This window comes from Triplophysa rosa, linkage group LG1 (genome assembly GCF_024868665.1).
Source record: "Triplophysa rosa linkage group LG1, Trosa_1v2, whole genome shotgun sequence".
Lineage (NCBI taxonomy): Eukaryota > Metazoa > Chordata > Actinopteri > Cypriniformes > Nemacheilidae > Triplophysa > Triplophysa rosa.
Window position 1 is genome coordinate 33,656,456 of NC_079890.1, and position 13,494 is coordinate 33,669,949.

A 13,494-nucleotide genomic window follows, 5' to 3' on the forward strand; every position below is an offset into this window, starting at 1 on the left:
TTCCATATTATACAGCAGGGTGTGTATGCACATTTCAGGGCCGCTACCTTTGACTCTCAGAACTTCTGAGGTAGGTTGAGTCTGGGGTAATGCTGGAGATACATGTTGCAGGTTGAGCCTGGGTGAAGGACAGTTCCGTCTCATGTGACCGATGCCCTGGCAGTTGTGACAGACAATTTCTCCCCAGTTTATTTTCCCACGCTTGGTGAAGTTTCGTGTTTGGGATTTCACAAGTGTGTATTTGTGTCTTTGTCTCCATTCAGGGGTGTGCGAGACTGAGTTCTCCTCATCACTTTCACTTTGTTCAGGGCACTCCCGTAGCGCAGCTGCTCTGGTTCTCCGCTCTGCTGGTCTTGTGGCAGACTGCATGAGCTGTGTTACACTAGTGGCTGCGTGACGTGTGGTTTCGTACCTGTGTGCAATCTCGTAAGCATGAGCTAGTGTGCGTGGACGCTCTTCCAACAGTCTCTGCACAATGTCAGCATCCCCCATCGCATTAATGAACACCTCAACACTAATGGAGTCCTTGTTCTCTCTCAGAGCGATCTGCATAGACAATGGAGACTTTCTCATACATATCATCTCTCAATACGTGAAGCGGCTCACCTACTTTGCGGACTCTCTGCCTCAGTTCCATTCCAATGGCAGCAGCGTGCTCTGATGACGGCCCATATGCAGCTTCTATTTCCTCCACTATGCGGCCATAATTCCATCGACTTGATCTGGGGTATTTGTGAATCACAGCGCCTGCAGCACCCACTAGACAGAACCTCATCTGCACAGCCATTGTCCTATACGACCAGTAGTTAGCTCTGGCACAATCTTCAAACCGATTTAAAAACTCTCTCCAAGAAGTGGAACCATCAAACTGACCTGGTCGTATCGTTGGGATTCTTTCTTTTATAGCACCACGTTCCTCTCCTCTGTCCGATGATAGATCGTAGTACGTGTGGCGTGGCTTCTTTCTGTGTTGTCTGGATCTATTCAGCTCAAGAAAACAATGTTCATCATCACTGGCACACCCAGCATTACTTTCAGGGTCATGTACAATATGCAGAGCTGTAGCACATTGGCAGGGTTTGTGATGCGTTACGGGCATGCGTTGAGACATGCATTTGTTTGTTTGATCACTACATGCCGCATGTTGAGATTTTAAATTAGCTGGCATGCTTTGCACATAGCATTGCGTATCAATTCCACTGTCATGCATCTCATTTCCCATACCACTTTTAAAAGGGTTGGTTTCTCTTCCTGTTCTTGGTGAAACATAATGGTATGTGGGCATTTTGACTAACGGTTTGTGAGCATACTGTATCGTTCTGTGCGAAGGGGTTTTTACTGCCATTATTTAATGCTTGAACATTCAATTCATTCAACCAATCAGCGAATGACATAGGCGTTCGTTTTTCGTCGTGCTCCGTTAACATCGTAGCATTCACGTGGCCACCCGTATTGACATGGGAGTATTTTCTCATCATGCTGCAGTGCAACTTTATAAACTTCGGCTTGGCAATCGAAAATATCAACACGACTCACCACATGCGAGAGATCCCGGACGATGCCCCCAATGTTACCTTTTTGTTAATCTGCCTCTCCGATTGTGGATAACATTAACTGTAACAGTTTTCCCTGGTTCATTTCTCGCAGTGATGAGCCGACAAAGTTATTTGGAAGCACGTTGTTTTAATCTCACCAAGCGAAAGCTCCATCCATCACTATACCGTTTCACAATTACTTGAACTCCCGGGTGGTTTCACGAACTTATGAAAAACAACAAAAACTTCTAAAAGCAGCTTGCTCCCTTTTAGTTCCGTCCGCCACTTTTTCTCTCACACACATGAATACCCCGCACCCGCACTACTTTTCCCATCATCCCATGCGGTCAGGACTACAAAGCCCATACTTCTTAAAGGGACAATGCCCATATTCCCGCAACACTTGTCTTGATGCCTTGATGTCCTTGTTTGACCTAAGTCCTGTAAGTGTTTAGTTTAGATATCTTGTTTCTTGTTTTTGCCCCCTCGTGGGAAGTCCTGTTTTCAGTTTTCTTAGTTTTATCTTGTCTTTGACACCCCATCGTGGGTTTTTTGTTTGTTAAATAAAGTATTTATGTTCTTGCCGAACCGCTGCCTGCATTTGGGTTTTTGCTTGCCAAATCCTTGACACAGCGTGCACAGCACTGCTGCCCGTTTACATACAGTACAAATGCGAGTTTGTATTACGTTATTTTACATACGTTTATGAGCATATAAAAGCATGGGTAATTTAATTAGATTTCTTTTATCCGCATTTTCTGTTCTCTTTCTGTAGCGCCAGTCATAGACCGATTCAGTGTATGTTGCTGTGAGAAGAGAAGGTTCAAGAGAGAGTGATTGACAGCGTGATGCGATCGATCGTTTCCACCCAACAACAGAATATATACAGTTTTAGGTATGACATGTTTATTGAGCTTTAGTTCATTTAACTTTTCTTTACTACAACCTTTTGAAGTCGAATCTCACTATTATATTTTATATTTACAAAAATACTGTAGGTATATTTTAGGAGCTGTTTGATTTGGGGTAAGTTTTACTTTTTGATAATATTTGTTTTTCTGAGGGTCTAGACTACATGCAGCTACTATCACTAGACGCAAAAAACAGCGGTGGATGGCGTTATGGATATATCGTCATTTTTATCGTTATCGCAACAAATACCAGGAATTATCGTGATAGAGTTTTAGGGCCATATCGCCCTAGTGCCGAGTGCCTGTCCACTTTCCACATTTAAAATAACGAACACGCAAAAGACGCGAAATGTGAATCGCCCCTTAAAGGTCAATAGGTGCATCCTGTTTTGCATACTTGTAAACTACTCTAGTAAACAGAAATATAAAGATATTTTGATGCATCGCATATCGCAATACAAATAAAATGTAAGATAACAACAATACACTACTGCATCACATAAAACCATCCACATAAACACATAAACCTTAATCATAAATAGTACAACCTAGTAACATATACAATAATAAAACCAGATCATTCACAACTGAAACATTAAAAAAGGGCCATCACATGGTATCATTTAATAGCTTGATTGCAGAAGGAATAAATTAGTTTTTGAACCGGTTTAATCTGCATCTTGGAAATCTTAGTCTCCGACCTGATGGCAGCATTTTGAACTCACAGTTCAAGGTGTGTGTTATATCATGCAAAATCTTATGTACCTCCCTCAGCATAGGCTTTTCATACAGGGTCTGGAGAAAAAGCGGTTCTGTTCTACCCATTGTCTTCATGGCTATTTGAATAAGATATCCAAGCCTGGATTTCTGATATACTGTCAGATTACCATACCAAAGATGTATTCCGTATCTAAGCACATTCTCTAATACAGTTGATAAAACTACATAATCTTATTACTGACACCATAAATGCATCTTTTTAATCTTGCATACACTAGACTTCCATAATATAAATCTTCTGAGGGTTTAGGCTGCACTAGTTAGATCAACCGGAACCAAAAACACAACTGATGTACTTGTTGCATCAAAGAGTGCAGAACAGTACTCTACTCTCAGCCAGTCTTGTCTCATTGTTCCAAGGTTACCACAGCGAGCAGGATGCAGTTCATGGCCTGACCTGATGGTAGAGCGGAGAATGGGAAGTGGGGACCTGACAAGAGCTGAGATGATAGAGCTGGATAAAGAAGGACGCGGTCTCTTGACATGTCTTCACCACAAAACTTCAAATGCTATTAGATTATTAATGATAATCTTAAACTATAATTTACCTTATTAGTAAGTTTATTTATTTTATTTAGCCTTGTGCAAGCTCTCTGGAGCTTGTGCAGAGGCAGCAGCTTTTGCCAGAGGGGAACTGGAATCCCCTGGTTGGGCCTGGGTTCTCCTGAGGTTTTTTTTCTCGATTAGAGTTTTGGGTTCCTCGCCACTGTTTGCATACTGTTTTGCATCTGCCTGGCCGGGGGGGCTGCTTTAGAATTTTAAAGTTTTACTTAATTAATTTTGCTTATAGGAATTTATAGTCTGTTATATTTGACCTGTGCTTCTCTCTCCTTTATCTTAAATGTGTGCTCTCACTGTGCGCGTGTGTGCGCATGCGTGTCTTTGTGTGTGCGTGTACTTGTCTGTGTACGTGTGTGTGTGTGTCTGTGTGTTAGTACGTGTGCATATTGTGTGTGTGGAGTGTTTTGTATGTGGGTATGTCTGTCTGTCTTTGTTTTCACTTTTTTCTTGTTTTTGCAGGTACAACTTTAATTGGTTTGCTTATAGTCAATATGTCTTATGTACAGCTGCTTTGTAACAATGAAAATTGTAAAAAGCGCTATATAAATAAAGTTGAGTTGAGAATAAAGTCTAAGCCTTCTCAGAAAGTACAGTCTTTGTTGTATTCGAGTGCACAACTTTTCAACATGGACATGCCAAGTAAGAGAACAGTGTATGTGGACACCAAGATATTTACATGAGGATACCTGTGTAATTGGAGCGTTATCAATATATACAGGACTATGGTCTCCAATTGACCAATAGGCTCAAACATCATCTCCTGAGTATTCCTCACATTCACCACCAGGTGATGAATGTCACACCACTATCAACTGATCAATTTCAAAGTAATACGAAATGTCTTGATCTTTATATAGTAAGCTAAGAATAGCTGTATCACCACTAAATTTAATTATATAGTTGTTATTGTTGTTATTTGTATTTAACAAACAGATGTTATTGACAATTGTTAATGTTTGAAAATAAATGTATATTATTTGAATATCACTTTCATTTTTTCACAATCGTAATCGTGAACCCAGTATCACATGTGAGCTAAGTGTATAGTTACACCGCTAGAAATGATACGTAACTAATGCCCGCAGACCACTACTGATCATATCTCAAACCCCTCCTGAAGATTCTTTGTTCCACTTTTTTAACTCAGAACATGATTCAGTAATCTGCGCGTCCTAACAGGTATTATTTACAAAGTGCTCTTCACAGCAGAAGTATTGCAACCGTAAGCTTCCTGCACAGGTGAGTAATCACTGCTAACTGCCTCAAGTGTTTGTGCACACAAACAACATATCTGTGACTTGTGTGAGAGGCCGGTAATGATATCCAGCTCCTTAAAATGGAAAGAACAGCTCAGGTGAAATCCCCCAATCTGTCGTTATGTCTCTTGAAGTACTGCCTTTGAGACAAGTAGCTACCCATCAATGCATCTAGTACCCCAGCATTTGCAGTTTTTCAAGCGTTGGAGGGGTTTTGTAAAACGTAAGTGGTGCAAGTCTCTATTAATAAATAGTAAGTCTAATACGCAAGTCTTCATTTATATATAGCTGCGGTGCTGATGCATTATGGGAATGCAGGGTTTCTCAGTGCAGATGTTCCTCCACATCACGGCATCAGGAAAGCTGTGTAGTGTCAGGTGGCCCAGTTTTGTTACTTGGTGGAAAGGTAAAAAAACAGGTCTTTGAAGTCCTGTGGGAGTCATGGTTCTCCTAACAGTGTGCAGGGGAACTCACCAGTGCATATTTATCCGTGACAGCCCATTGGTGTGGATAGACGTGGTCCCGATCGCTCCTGATGAAACTTTGGCACTCCTGTGCTACAGCCTGACGATAGGTCACCAGGGAAATCTCAAAAACTGAGATAGACGAAAATATTGCAAAGGTCAATGGTTTTAGGTCAGGCGAAGCATCAAAACAACATCAAATCAGAACAATGAAATACCAGCTGTGCATTTTGCTCATATTTTTAGACACTCTTAAATAAATTAGGAAAAATCAAGTTTAATTTATTATTTTGTGTTTTTAGAATAGTGTTGCATACTTCCTGCAGCAGAACTAGGGGAATTTAAACGAGTGATAGATCAATATACCGACTATCAGCTAATATTTATTTTATATACTGTACATATATATATATATATATACTGTATATACATTGTATATATTTATAACACGGCTCGTTGGAATGCTTGATTCTAATTGGCCAGTCGCGACATTTGCAGGTTCGTTATTCCCAGATAACAACCGCTCAAAACACGGTAACCCGGATGCAGCAAATCATTGTGACAGTTTTTTTGACAAATTAAATATAAATGTGTCTTTTAATAACATATATGACATTATATTTACAAATGATTAAACCAAATTGCCTGTTCATGACATTTGAACGTCGTTTCTTACCTTAAAACCGAAAGTAAACTGCATTTCCTCACGGAAGGTCTGCATTCGGTAAAAATGAGCTAATAAATTTCAAATTCACATTTCATGTCTATATATTTTTTTCTCATGTGGCAAGTAGCCGTGTAATAAGGGCATAATGTACAAGCAGCTATATATATATTATATATATAAATATATATAATGTCACTATGTTTGTGAAAACCAAGCAAAATCACAATTATGAAATAATGAGCATCAACGTTTGATGTCAATCTTTAATTTCACTATATTTCAAATTTTGACATGGCCTCACTCAGTCAATATTAAAGATATTCAAATTGTATTGTTTTAAGGATGTCCAATGGACTGTATTGCCTTAGCATCCTTTTCTTAGTTTGCAGATTTCTGAAAATTATGACGTTTCTAATCCTTATGTTCCATTGCACCATAAATCAAGAATAACACTGTAAGATGCCTGCCAACGCTGATGTGACTGACTGGCAGTCACAACAAACACTAAACATAAAGAATTGGGAAAAAGCATTAGTTTTACACATTATCAACTTGGATCATGAAACTTGGGATGTAACATTTACCTAGAGGTAGCAGCACTCAGCATAATACTTTCTCAGTCAAAGATGTTTTGCACAATATCTCCAATACAATCTTAAGGACACTCGGTAAACTCAAACTGAAATATTAAGAATATCAGCCTTTCTTTGAAATCACCCAGCAATCATTGTCTCTTCTAGCCACAAGCTCATACTTTAACATGTAACGGCCATTTTACTCTGAAACTAGAAATAGAGTATTTCCTACCTAAATTAAATAAATGATGCTAGCAACTCCAAAGTCATGGGTTTGATGGAATGCACAACAAAAGCACTGTAAGTCACTTTGGATGAAAGCGTCTGCCAAATGCATAACGTAAAATAAAAAAGATCATTGGTAATGGCTGTACATGAAATAAATCATACAGGTTAACTGTCACTCTTTCACAACCCAGTCCTGCACCAGCACGGATGAGCGGACGCTGTGAGCCACCCAGCCAATCAGCTTTCTCCTTTAATCGACCGTGCAGGGCTATTGGGACGACATTCACACCATCGATCACTTGAGCTACGGTGTGTGGGTCCAGCCTTACGTTTGTTCTATGGAAGAAAACTCAACAGTTTATCCAGCACCCCCTTTCACTGCCACTTGAATAGCTGTTGGCTGCTCATAGAGAAGGCACTGATGTGTGATCTAGACAGCTGTGAGGTCTGGACCCGCACTTGGGAGTCTTATTATGCCCCGGGCCGCACAAACCGGAGACAGACCTATCCGTGACATTATTTTCTCATTCACAACGTCATGTCTGTCGCTGGAGAAAGTACCAGGGAAAGAGTAACAGCTGTTCCTCAGAGCCAGAGATTATACCTACGCTGAGAGACATGAAAGGGGTTTTCTTTTAAAGTCTCCTGAGCTTTGAAAGAGCAACATGTGAGCACTAAAATGGATGTGACGTAAGTGTACAGTATAAAAGCAAAGTTACAATAAACGACTCGCACACCTCAACTTTGCATTTCTTCCATGGCCAGCCCTTTCGATGACGATCAATAACAGCAGTAAATGCTTCGGCTATTACACGTAGACTGTAACATTGATCTAGCTTGGTGCTTCATCTATGCGGTATTAGCGTCTGGATGCCAGGAGCTCATGCATTTATCTTAGAGCTGCATTAGTGGCCTGATGAAATGAATGCAAATGAGGACAGCAGGATGCTTTTTGCATCTTGTTCAGCTAGACAGCAATGCCAAACAATTATGTATCGAAACCTTTAAGCGATGTGGAGTTAACAGAAAAAAATCTGAGAAATGCACCACAGCTATTCATTTTGAAACACTCCATTTTGGTATTTCTTGGCGCTTTGATACATAGATTCTTTTTTCGTAGCCAAGGGCAATTTTCAGTCATATCGATTTTACACTCCCTCTGCGAAATAACTCATAAGCAATTTCATATGAATCACAAAGTTCCTTCATAGTTCATACTACAGTATGCTTTCAAAATGACCTTCCCTTTAAATACTTAATCAAATCATTTATTACCGGCTATTTCTTAATCCCTTTACCTCAGACGAGACAGGTCGTCTCTTTAAACCGCAGAGAGACGTTACAGCCCGCGGATCTCCTGCTGCTTTAATCACAGTGTCATTTCATGGATGGGGACTAAAATCATTCTTTCTCTGTTCAGACCAACAGACGAATCTCTGCTGTTGTTGTGCAAATTTACCCGATACAACCCCTATATGACTTTCATCACTGAGAATTTATTTGACTTTTAACTTCATTTGATGCAGAGGATGTCCTCTCTGATGTCTTTTTACCTCAATGACCTACTAATGTCACAACGTTGTGAACATGATGTGACTGATGTGGCATATAGATTTAATAGAAATTAAACCAACTCAGTTAAAATATGCTAGGCATGGATTCTCACATTCATGCAAATTTAGCATTTTAATAATCACATACATCAAATCTCAACATAATTAGTATAGTCATCATAATCTTTTAGTTCATAGCAAGCAAACATTGGGCTGTGAATCTGGTTTTGCAGAGCTCCATCTATTTCGTAATTAAATTAATAATATGTGATAAAGTATGGGATTCGGTTCCTCGACCATAGAGTTGAAAATCAATTACTCAATCGCAGGCATTTGCAGTGAGAATAATTCATTCCAACAGCTAAGTACAGTTTATTATATTTAATTGTAATATACTGTATTTGAGGCATAACTGTTCATTGTTTTTCCAATTAAACTTATTATTTAACAGTAGTTGAGCTCTTTTGTCTTTTGCTGTGACACAAAAGCAATAATCCATTGACTATACTTGTGTTTATGGACTTGGAATAGCATCTGATTTAAATTAGAGAGTCGCTGTGCAAGCCTGTTGACAGGGCATTACAGAGGAGACAGATGACCAGTCTCACTGAACACCAGCTATCCATCAGTTATCACAGTGAGGCGAAATCAAAATCATAAGAGTCTCCTCTGTCCTATTTCAATAGAGTTACAGTGGTTTATTCATAAAAAGGACATTTATATTGTCTCTGCAGTTGTGGATGATGGAGAACCGTGTTTAATAAGAATGACGGATAAAGTGATTCTTAAAAATAGCAGTTTGATGCTTTTAACTTGATTCAAATAAATACAAAAGCAGCTAATCTTTTGAAGTGTCACTAACTCCATCTGCTGGTTAGTGATGATGGTGCCTTTATCAATTTACAACTTTGTACACAAGGGTGCTTCATCAAATAAGTGCGTCAAATAAGTTGATATAATGAAAGTGATTTGAATAAATTACTTCATTTTCACTAACAAGTAATTAAAAGCTTGATTTCTGAAAATGAGTTTTTCCCCAGGCATCTCATTAAAACACTAAAGCAGATGAGGGGCATCCAAGCAACACATCACACATTTTAAATATTCTCATTAGCATAAGGTGGGACAAAGAAGTACCTGGACATCCCTGATCTAGATATAGATAGATCTAACCTGTTTTTTTGAGACAGGTTTATTAGAAACAGCAGAACTGCCATACGAGTTCTGCCTTCAGTTAAAAAAATGCCCATGAAATTAACAGTGAAATTCTGTAGTTTTCACAGAAAAAACTGTTGTCAGAAAATGTCCGTAAAAATACAGAAAAACACTGTAAAATTGTCTGTGAAATTACGTTTTTTTTGTTTGTTTAGTTTTCTGGCAACTGTTTTTTTCAACTCCACAAACACTATTACGCGACACTGTCACTTTATTTCTGTTGTACGTCTACAAAAGTTCTTATTGAGAATTAACACAAGTTTACATGTTGATGGTTTTTGTTGAGTCACCATTATGGTGATGAGTGTTTGCTTTAGTTGGGCTCTCGACTCTTTTCTTTTAGAGTGAAAGTGACCTATTTGTCAGATATGGTGATGACCCATAACCGAAATGTGACCTCTGCATTTAATCCATCCAGCGAGTAGTGAACACATGCACAGCAAGTCATGAACACACATACACCCGGAGCAGTGGGCAGCTATCACTGCAGACATCATGAATATACCTGTTCGTCTCAACAACTGTGATAACCAGTTAAGATAACTGCAATGCATTCTGGGTACCATTAAAGTACAAAACTCATCCATGACTCCCAGCATGCATTGCAGCATGAAGCTTATCATTTGTTGGTCACCACTGTTGAGATTCATACACTGATTCTTGATGTGTGAGTCAAAAATCAAATGCAAGGTTTTTTATTGCTGTTCAAAAACTCTTTATATGGATTGTTGCAACAAATGTGGTTCTCCAATGTGAGCTCATAACAAAAACCCAATGAGAAAAAAAAAAGATTCTTTTGAAATTCTTTGCTATAATAATGTCTCGGGTTACTTGGCTGTAACCCTGTTCCCTGAAAAAGCGGGAACGAGATGCTGCATTTCAAACGCTATGGGAAAACGTTCTTGTTCGACCGGTTGTGAAGCACGTGTGTCAAACACGCCAAGAATTGGCTTTAAATAACCTCGGCAGGTGACGTGGCTAATTACCCCCGCACCTGCAGGTTATAAATACATGTGAAGCGGACGCGAAATCAGGTTCCAACTTTGTCTGAAAGGACGTCCGGACGCGCGTACAGTGCGGCATTGGGAACGAGAATACCAACGCCGCCGCACTGGAGGTGTCTGGACCCCCCAAGGTTGTGTGGTGTGTGTGGTGTGTGTGCACAAGCCAAGAGGAGGCCTCAGACATGACTCTGGGATGTAGACTCCAGGACGCGTGAGCCTGGGGTAGCATGGACATCCAGACTATAAAATCTAACAAATGTGTGCGGAGAGGACCAGCCCGCCGCATCACACACCTGCTGCAAGGGGACACCTCTTGCTAAGGCCATAGAAGATGAGACCCCTCTAGTTGAATGAGCCCTGACTCCTAGAGGTGAAGCTTGATTGCGCGCCTCGTAGGTCAGGGCGATATCATCCCTCACCCAATGTGATATAATCTGCTTGGTGGCAGCCGCCCCCCGGTTGCGGCCCCCATAACATATAAAACACATCACACATTTTAAAGATTCTCATTAGCATAAGGTGGGACAAAGAAGTACCTGGACATCCCTTATCTAGATATAGATAGATTTATTAGAAACAGCAGAACTGCCATACGAGTTCTGCCTTCAATTCAAAAAATGCCTGTGAAATTAACAGATGTCACTTCCTGTTTGCTGAGAGCGCGTGGTTTGAGCCGGAGCTCTTTCAAACTTATTCAAAATACATCGTTTATTCTTGTTATATCTTAAGACTTGTGTTTTAAATTGTTAATCATCGAGGGTAAAACTTATCCTTAAGTATATCCCATACCAAAATAGTCCTTAAAAACACTGATAAATTATTTTTATCGGATCACTCGCTATTAGCCCTCAGGCTATTAGCATTACCAGCCTGCTTACTGCTTAACACACTGCTCTCATTATTACATCACTAATGGCTAATGTTTCAGACGTGTTTGTACCTCTGAGTGCAGATGAGGAAACGTCGGAACTGGAGGCTGTGGAGAAGCAGACACGGCTGCGAGAACGTGAAACGGCACTGGAAACATCCCGAGCTGACGCTCGCAAATCCGCGGTAAGTTTTCATCGCGATTGTAATACTCCTACCACTTCTACTCCGCGTGTTTCTCTGCACAGAGCCCAGGCTTCGAGAACACGATCAGCCCAAATGAACTTTACTCCTGCACCGGCACACCCACGGCGAAAGGCGCGAGCTAGGACTGGAGCGATGACCCAACCGCCGCCACCGGTCTTCGAGATCCCGACCAGGAACCGCTTTGCCGCCCTCTGCGAGACGGAATGCAACGCTGTGGTCATCGGAGACTCAATCGTCCGGAAAATACGCGCTTCCTCCACTAAAGGTAAGGTGCGCACTCATTGTTTTCCTGGCGCACGTGTTCTTGATGTCTCTGCGCAGGTACCTGCGATCCTGAAGGACGTCGGAGCTATCGTGCTGCACGCGGGGGTGAATGACGTCAGGATGCGGCAGTCGGAGATCCTGAAGAGGGACTTTAGGAGTCTGATCGAGACGGTACGCAACGCATCGCCCACGGCGAGGATCATCGTATCAGGGCCGCTTCCTACCTACTGACGAGGGAATGAAAAGTTCAGTAGACAATTTGCGCTAAATAAATGGTTGATGTCATGGTGTATTGACATGGTATTGACAACTGGCCACGTCCGATTGGTCGAGGTGGTGGTGTCGCAACAATCTTTAGAGACTTTCTTACTATAACTCAGAGAACAGAGCATACATTTAAATCATTTGAAGTGCTTGCGTTGAACATAATTGTTCCAAACGAAAGTAAAAAACCATTGCTTTCTTTTACGTTGGCTACTGTGTATAGACCCCCTGGTCCCTACACTGATTTTCTGAAAGAGTTCGCAGACTTCTTATCGGACCTATTGGTTAACGTTGATAAAGTACTAATTGTCGGAGATTTTAATATCCACGTAGATAGTGCTAACGATGCATTAGCAGTGGCGTTTACAGAGCTATTACACTCTTTTGGAGTAACACAACACATCAATGGACCCACTCATCGATTTAATCATACACTAGACTTGATTATATCTCACGGAGCCGATCTAACCAATATAGATATTATACCTCAAAGCGACGATGTCACTGATCACTATCTTATAACATGTACACTGCGCACTGCAGAAATCAGCCGTTTAACTCGTTATCGACAGGGTAGAACAATTACCTCGACTACTAAAGATAGTTTCGCAAAGAGCTTGCCAGATCTGACTCCTTTAATAACCATACCAATAAATACAGAATCGCTCGATGACATGACCAGCAAATTGGGCACTATTTTCTCTAATACATTAGAAGCTGTCGCACCTATGAAGTCAAAAAAGATTAATGAGAAAAACGCAGCACCATGGTACAATAGCACCACTCGCGCCCTTAAAAGAGAAACACGTAAACTGGAGCGCAAATGGAAACAAACCCAATTAGAGGTCTTTAAAATTGCGTGGAAAGAGAGTGCAAACTGTTATAAAAAGGCACTAAAAGCAGCAAAGGCTGAGCACCTCCGTAACCTCATAGAAACTAACAAAAACAATCCAAGGTTTTTATTTAGTACAGTTGCTAAACTAACAAATAAACAGACATCACCTGACCTGGGTATTCCGCCGCACCTTGGTAGCAATGATTTCATGAATTTTTTTACAGAGAAAATCGAAAACATACGAGACAAAATAGTAAAAACTCAACCTCCAAGTCTGTCCTATAAATTAGTACCAACCATCGCCCCAA